This window comes from Hippopotamus amphibius, chromosome 2 (assembly GCF_030028045.1).
Source record: "Hippopotamus amphibius kiboko isolate mHipAmp2 chromosome 2, mHipAmp2.hap2, whole genome shotgun sequence".
NCBI classification, from domain to species: domain Eukaryota; kingdom Metazoa; phylum Chordata; class Mammalia; order Artiodactyla; family Hippopotamidae; genus Hippopotamus; species Hippopotamus amphibius.
Genome location: NC_080187.1, coordinates 81812758 through 81820322, shown reverse-complemented (window position 1 = coordinate 81820322; position 7565 = coordinate 81812758). Strand labels below are relative to the sequence as shown.

General features: G+C 44.0%; 1 pseudogene; it reads right to left on the bottom strand.

Annotated features, from left to right (window-relative positions):
• Nucleotides 1-4364: 4364 nt before the first annotated feature.
• On the bottom strand, nt 4365-7129 carry LOC130844386 (LLGL scribble cell polarity complex component 2-like; annotated as a pseudogene).
• Between the last annotated feature and the right edge of the window lie 436 nt (nt 7130-7565).

Sequence of the window (7565 nt, the reverse complement as noted above, 5' to 3'; positions counted from 1 at the left end):
GGGTTTTTTTCCTGCTCCTTTGCCTGCATGGTGTTTCTTTGTTTCCTCATGGTTGTCCAAGCTTTTGGGGTTGCTTGTCCTGGTGATAGAGGTGTTTATAGAAGACTGTCCAAGCCTCAGACTAATGTCCAAGTATTGGATTAGACGAATATTCAGTCTTTTTGCAGTGACTGATCTGAAGTGCTGAACAAGTCAGGAAAATGTCCTTGGCAGATGTCAGTTTGGGGCCCCAGGTTCAGCTCCAGAAACCCAGTCTGCTGCAAGTAAGCCTCCAGTATCTCGGATGCCCTCTGGGGCAAGGTGCTGCTCCGCTGTGCCGCTGAGCAGGGAGAGAATCAAGTCTTCCACGAGGAGGGGGTGGGGCTTCCATAGACATTTTTGTAGCAAGGTTTTGGTTGTTGGCCCAGTCTAAAGTCTGGCTTTTTAGAAAAGAATGAGGAAAATTAAGATGCAATGGCAACTCTGAGAGAAAGAAATACAGAACATGCTGTTAGAGGCCAAGACAATGCTTTTCTGGCTAGAAGAATGTGGGGGTATGTCTGCAGACTAATATGGGCAGAATAAGACCAGAATCTAACAAAAGGCAAAAATATTGACTAGTAAAGTTGTGTACTACATGCCAAGATTGCAGAAAGCCAAATCCAGTTTTACCCTATTCTCTGCAGCAGGTTCTGGAATTACTTCATAATGACTTAGTCTGGTACTTTTGTTTCCAAAGAGTTTGAGCTGGATAACTTGAAGTAATGCTCCTATAAGAAAACAGCTAAAAATTCTGAATAAAAAATTTTTAAACCCTTTAAAATGCACTGGAGAGCTAACAAGCTAGTAAGGAATTATCAGGACAGAGACTAAAGGAAAAGTAAGCAGAGAGATAAGCACTACAAAAGTTCCTTTTGTACTGAGGACATCTGCTGATCAGAGAAAAGTCACTGTTGTGGTAATGCCCTTGCAATTAGGGGACTAGAGATAAAAGCCAAGACCTCCTCAAGGTTTCGTGTCTAATAGGAGACTTTCTCCACGTTTCTCCAGTTTAGAGTACTCAAGAGGTTACACTTTCAAGGTGCAGAGGAACTAGAAATAAACCAGCCTATCCAGAGATTTGCAACCTTAGGGTCACGTTGCCTGAAGTGGCCATGGAACTCAAGCCATAAATTTGGTTTAAGTTAGTTCTATACTAAAGTGTCCACTGCTGCCTGGCAAAATAAATATGTCTTCCTTGGAGGCAAGCACCTTCATACAAGAACTCAAATTATTTTTACAAATGATTTTCAAAGATGATAATCAATTTACAAAGAAAGCAAGTACAGAGATACAGATTCTACATGAGAGAGTCCACAGAAACCACAGATACAGAAACAGATTCACAAAGATTTCAGATATTATAAGTCTGTGTATTTGTGTTCCAGGGTGTATTTACAAGAATGTCTTCTAGCAATAATGCATATTAAGTCCAAAACTGGAGACAAACTCAAATGTACATCAGCAAAAGGATAATAAATTTTGGTATACTCATACAACGGAATACTACTGAAGAGTGAAAACATGATGCATCTCAAACAAAACCATTAATGTTGGGCAAAAGAAAAAACAAAAAATACATATAGCATGATTCTATACATATATATATATAAAGATAAAAATAGGAGAAATAAAACAATATTTTTAGGGATGAATCTATAGGGGGAAAACTATAGAAAAAAAACAACCATTACAAAGGCCAATATGGAGGTTACGTTTAGGGAAAAGGGAGAGCTCATGATCAAGAAAAGACATTTTGGAGACTTGTGGAACTTGAAATAGCCTATTTCTTGACCTAGTTGGTTGGAATATGGGTGTTTGCTACGTAGTTATTTGTGAAACTGAATGTTTATATTTTATGCATTTTGCTGTATGTTAGGGCTTCACAATTTAAGAAAACACAAGAACTAATCAGAGTGAATATGTTAAAATACCTAAGTTACTTGTAGTTAGACTGATGTTGGTTTCAGTTTCTCACTACAAATTAAAACAATAATTGACAAATGCAGTGGATATTTTTGTGTAGTTTGCTGTGTAGAATCATTTACTGATAACTTGGTTTGTGATTACAGCTCTCTCTTGTATTTAGTACTGCCACCATAACTCAAAACTGAGTGCTATTTCCTTCCTCAAAGCATGTAGCACTATCATCTATATGTCAGTTACTCAGCATGTAGTACACAACTGTACACGTTTGGTTACAGATGGTGACTTGCTGCCTGCATAGACTTCTCAAGAATTCATGCCTTGTCTCCCCCTACCAGACTGTAGGTACCTTAAAGACAAGGGATGTGTCTTACTCTTCCTCATTTTTACTACAGATAAACTTCAGCGGGAGCTGATCCCACAGCTATTTAAGTGTCAGTAGAGTTTTATTACAATGACTGCATATATAAAGCTCATGCCTCCATTTTACAGATACTGGAGATGACTAACTGGCTTTCTTGTCCCTTAGGGAAGATTCTCAAAAAGAAAAAAGACATTTTCAGGGGTGGGGTGATGCTTTAGAAATTAGGCAAAAAATGAAGTTAATTAAAAGGATACTAAAACTAGGAAAAAGAAAGCCATCAGAACAAAAGCAGCCATTCTCTCAGGCTTTTTTTTTTTCTCTAAGCCACATGGCCATTCACCTTTGATTCCTAAACTTAAATGATGTAGTCTCTCTCTCTGGAAACTGGCATTTCCTAGTTCCCTGTGTACATGACTAAAGGTGGTGCCTCAGAGCACCCTATTTACACATTCCTAAATTCCAAACACATGTAATACTGACTGTTTCAAAAAAACAACACGTATTCTTTTCTTTCTGATTAGAAAAGTAGTAGATACTCATAATTTAAAATATTTTTATATTATAGACTATTTTTTAGAACCATTTTAAGTTCATGGAAAAAAAAGAGCAGAAACTACCAAGTTCTCATATACTTCCTCCTATCCCTGCCACAAACACACACAGTTCCCCTATTATTAACAACTTGCACTGCTCTAATACATTTTCTATAATTGATGGACTGATGTATTCTTAAATTTATTTTATTGAGGTAACATTGATTTATAACATTATATAAGTTTCATGTATACAACATTATAGTTCTATTTCTGTATACACTACAGTTTTCTGATGGGGCTCCTCAAGGAACTGGCTTCTCTCTTGCTTGTGCTGGAGCTCTGGCAGGTCCAACATAATCTAGTCACCTGGAGGAGAGTCAAGATGGTGCCTTGGGCTGGCAGCATGAAATTTGTTTAAAGGTAAACATATAGACAAATGCTGAATACTGCATTATTTTAATCGTGATCAGTAAGTCACTTTTAATTCTAGTATAAAAGTTAAAAAGTATTAAAAATAACTATAATTTTAAAATATGTTAAAAGATACAAATATGAACAGATGTAAAAATGTGACAATAATATAAAGGGTGTGGGGGAGTTAAATTATAGAGGTTTTGTAGGTGATTGAACTTAAGTTGTTCTCAGTCTGAAAATAGACTGTTACAGCTCTAAGATATTGTATGTAAGCCTCAATGTAACCATATAAAAAAATACCTATAGCCTTATACACTTTAGGATTGCTACTATCCAGAACAGAAAACACGTGTCAGTGAGGATGTGGAAAAATTGGAACTGTTATGCACTCTGATAAGAATGTAAATTGGCACAATAGCTGTGGGAAATTGCATGGCAGTTCCTAAAAAAATTAAAAATAGAAATACCATATGATCCAGCAATTTCACTTCTGAGTATATGCCCAAAAGAATGGAAAGTAGGGTCTCAAAGAGGTATTTGTACACCCATGTACACAGCAGCATTATTCACAATAGCTAAAATGTGAATGCAACCCATGTGTCCATGGATAAGCAAAATGTGGTATAAACATACAATGGAACATTATTCAGTCTGAAAAAGGAAGGAAATTCTGCAATATACTATAATATGATGAACCTTGAGGATATTATGCTAAGTGAAATAAGGCAGTCACAAAGACAAATACTGTATGACTCCATTTATATGAGGTATTTAGAGCAGTCAATAATATACAGGAAGAAAGTAGACAGGTGGTTGCCATGGGCGGAGGGGAGGGGAGAATGGGGAGTCATTGTTTAATGGGTACAGAGTTTCAGTTTCACAAGATGAAAAAGTTATGGGAATGTATTTAATACCACTGAACCATACTTAAAAATGGTTAAGATGGTAAATATTATGTTATGTATATTTTACTACAATAAAAAAGAAAGAAAAAACCTACAGAAACTATACAAAAGAAAGAGAGGAATCAAAGCACAGCTATACAAAAAAACAAAACACAAAGGAAGACATCAAGAGAGGAAAAAGCAGACAAAATAATTAAAAGACTAATAGAAAAGTGGGGAATGGGGGTTAAAAACTGCAACATTGACAAAAGCACCAAGACAGTCAAGGCCCAGGAAGGGACAGCCCCAGGGACCTGGGGTCCCTCCTGTCGTGAGGCCAGGAGCAGCAGCAGCGTGGAAACTGGGGGTGTCCCCAGTCCCTGCATGGCCCGTGTACTGGGGCTCTCCAGGTGGGGTGGTGACCCAAGGAAGACCCCTCAGTAGTGTGTGTTCATCATACAGCTGGGTGCACCTACTACTCACTCCGTGGCAGAAGGAGACAGAGTGACAGCAACTTAGCAACATCCTCCCCCACTGCTGAGGCTGGCCACTTGCTAAGAATGGCCAATCACCACAGTGCCCTCGGTCTCTCTCTAGGGTGCTCTGGATCTCCTTCAGGACCCTCTCATCATTGAGCAGAACATGCTCCATCTCAGGCCGGACCTCCTCTCCTCTCCATCTCTTTGGCTTCCTGAGTTCCTGGCTCTGCCCAAGGCCTTCTTAAGGCCTGATCCATTGTGGGGATGGCTGTGGTTCTTCATTTCTGCTGAATTCACCAGACACTGGGGCTCAACCAGCCACTTGGTGGAGAGAGAGAAGTGCTCAGATTCAGAGGGTGAGATCAGGTAGAATCCTTGGCCATATCTGGTGAAGATGCAGGAGGCAATGCTGCTGACATCCTCCAGGCAGAAGTAGCCGTAACCCACCTGGGGCTTGAGCAGGGGCAGCGAGAACACCTGGACATCATCACACTGGCGAGGACAGCCAGGTTATGTTCCTTGTAGTCCTCAGCTCGACAGCTGTCGAAGCAGGCCACACTGACTCACTGCACCTGCAAGCCCTCTAGGGTGGCTGGCTTCAGCTTCAGCCTGGCACTGACCTTGGGCAGCGTGAACACCTTGAACTGCTCTTCTGACCAACAAACAGCTGATGGCTTCCCTGAATGTCCAGGCTCTTTGACAGGTCATGGGCCACCTCCAGGGACTTGGGAGAGGGCACTCTGTGTCCATTCAGCACCAGGATACCCACCAGGGGTGCTTGGTGCATCAGCTGGATCTCCTTGGCCTGCTCTGCTCACACCAGCTTATCCATTCTCCTCTCCACTGGGGTCATGGGCAGGGCAAAGGTGTAGATGGTACCACCATTGGCACCAGCCTACAGCGAGGGGCAGTGGTGAGAGCTGTCCCTCAGGTAGGTGTCAGCAAAGTAGAGGGTCCAAACTAAGCCCATGAAGAAGTCCTTTGCCGAGAGCGCCTTGACCCTGCGCTGCATGGGCACCAGCTCCCTGTTTTGCAGGTTGGTCTGCTCTGCCCTGATGCTCCCCTGCTGCACTTCTCCCAGAGGGCTAGCGGGCCAGTGCTACCTGCTGGACACCCAGTTGCGAAGTATCCAGCGGAAAGACTGGCGCAGGGACTTCTTTAGGGACTTCGTGTGGGACAGCAGGCCCTCCAAGGTTAGCGGGTCACTGAGGTGCAGCATGAACTTGACAAAGACCTGCTGCCGATGGTCAAAGAGGCTGAAGCTGTGGCTGGTGCCGAAGGCCACAAGGTGCCACTGGGAGTGCAGGGCCTAGGAGGTGACCACCACTAGGAACTGGCACTGCACCAATATGAAGGGCTGGAAGCCAGGCTTAAAGCGCACAGGCCATGGGCGGGCACACAGGCACTCCTGCCCCTTCCAGCAGTAGCCTTCCTGGTCCTGTAGGTCAGCCTCCACCTGCTCCATGGAGTGCTCCACCTCCTCGTCATTCAGCTCCAGCATCATCACCTGCCTTGCTGTGCCAGCCACAACCAGGTAGCCACTGTATTTGCAAAGGAAATCTTCTGGATGCCCAGCTGAGGATGGTCACTGCAGAGGCAAAGGAGCCCACCTTGAGGAGGGGGGGCCAACTCATCCTTGCACTGGGCATTGAGGCTCTCAATGGGGTCTGTGTCAGTGAGGAACACCTGTACAGTGCTGAGTTTGTAGAGCAGTGGCAAGCAGATGTCAGAGGCTTCCCAGAACCTCACCATGCCATCCTCATGCCCTGTGAGCAGCAGGTCCCTCTGGGGCAGGGCTGAGTCAAGTTGGTGCCACTGTAAATGGGCCATTCCATGGCGGAGAAGTAGGTGTTCTGCCAGCTGCCAGCAGCAACGATGTGCTCCCACAGTTTCAGGGGGATGTTGGAGACTTGGTGGGAGCAGGTGATGGCAGAGCAGTTCAGGGAGGCCAGGTAGGGAGGCTAAAGCTGCAGCCAACCAGCTGTCTGCAGGTCAATCACCACCAGCTCCTCCTAAGCCAGCACCACCAGAGCATAGGGGTCATCAAAGGCGCCACAGGGTCCATCTCAATGAGGAGAGTAAAGTCGACAACACAGGAGAAGTCAAAGGCTGTCTGCTGGCCACTGTGGACCACCGAGATGCAGCGGCAGTCCCCATAGCTGGCCCACGGCATGCCACTCTGGAAGATGGTGAAGAGCAACCCCTCCTTGGTGGTCAGCCAGAAAATTTTGATAATAGCTTTGCCATAAAAAGGACCATAAAGCATACAGCTGCACAGGGGCTCTGGTTGCTGGGTGTCACTGGACACAGGTCACTGGCAGCAGCTGCTATCAGAATGGCAGATATGAGATGGCCATCCCGCTGCCAGCAGACATTCTCCAGTCGCTGGCTGCTGAGGAAATGTCAGAGCACACGGCTGCCCTGGTCCCAGGTGACGATGAGGCCCCAGCTGTAGCCAATGAGGATCTGGTTGGGGTCCCGAGGATGTTCCTACCAAGCCTCCACCATGGAGGTGGAGGGCATCCTCTGGCAACTATGTTCATAACAGCACTATCTGCAATAGCCAAGACATGGAAACAACCTAAATGTTCATTGACAGATGAACGGATGAAGAATATGTGGGGGTGTGTGTCTGTGTTTACACACACACAATGGAATATTACTTAACCATTAAAAAGAATGAAATAATGCCATCTGCAGCAACATGGATGGACCTAGAGATTATCATACTAAGTGAAGTAAGTCAGAAAGAGAAAGACAAATACCATATGATATCACTTACATGTGGAATCTAAAACAGGACACAAATGAACACATCTATGAAACAGAAACAGACTCACAGACATAGAGAACAGAATTGTGGTTGCCAAGAGGGAGGAGGGATGGGGAAAGGAAGTATTGGGAATTTGGTATTAGCAGATGCAAACTATTACATATAGGATGG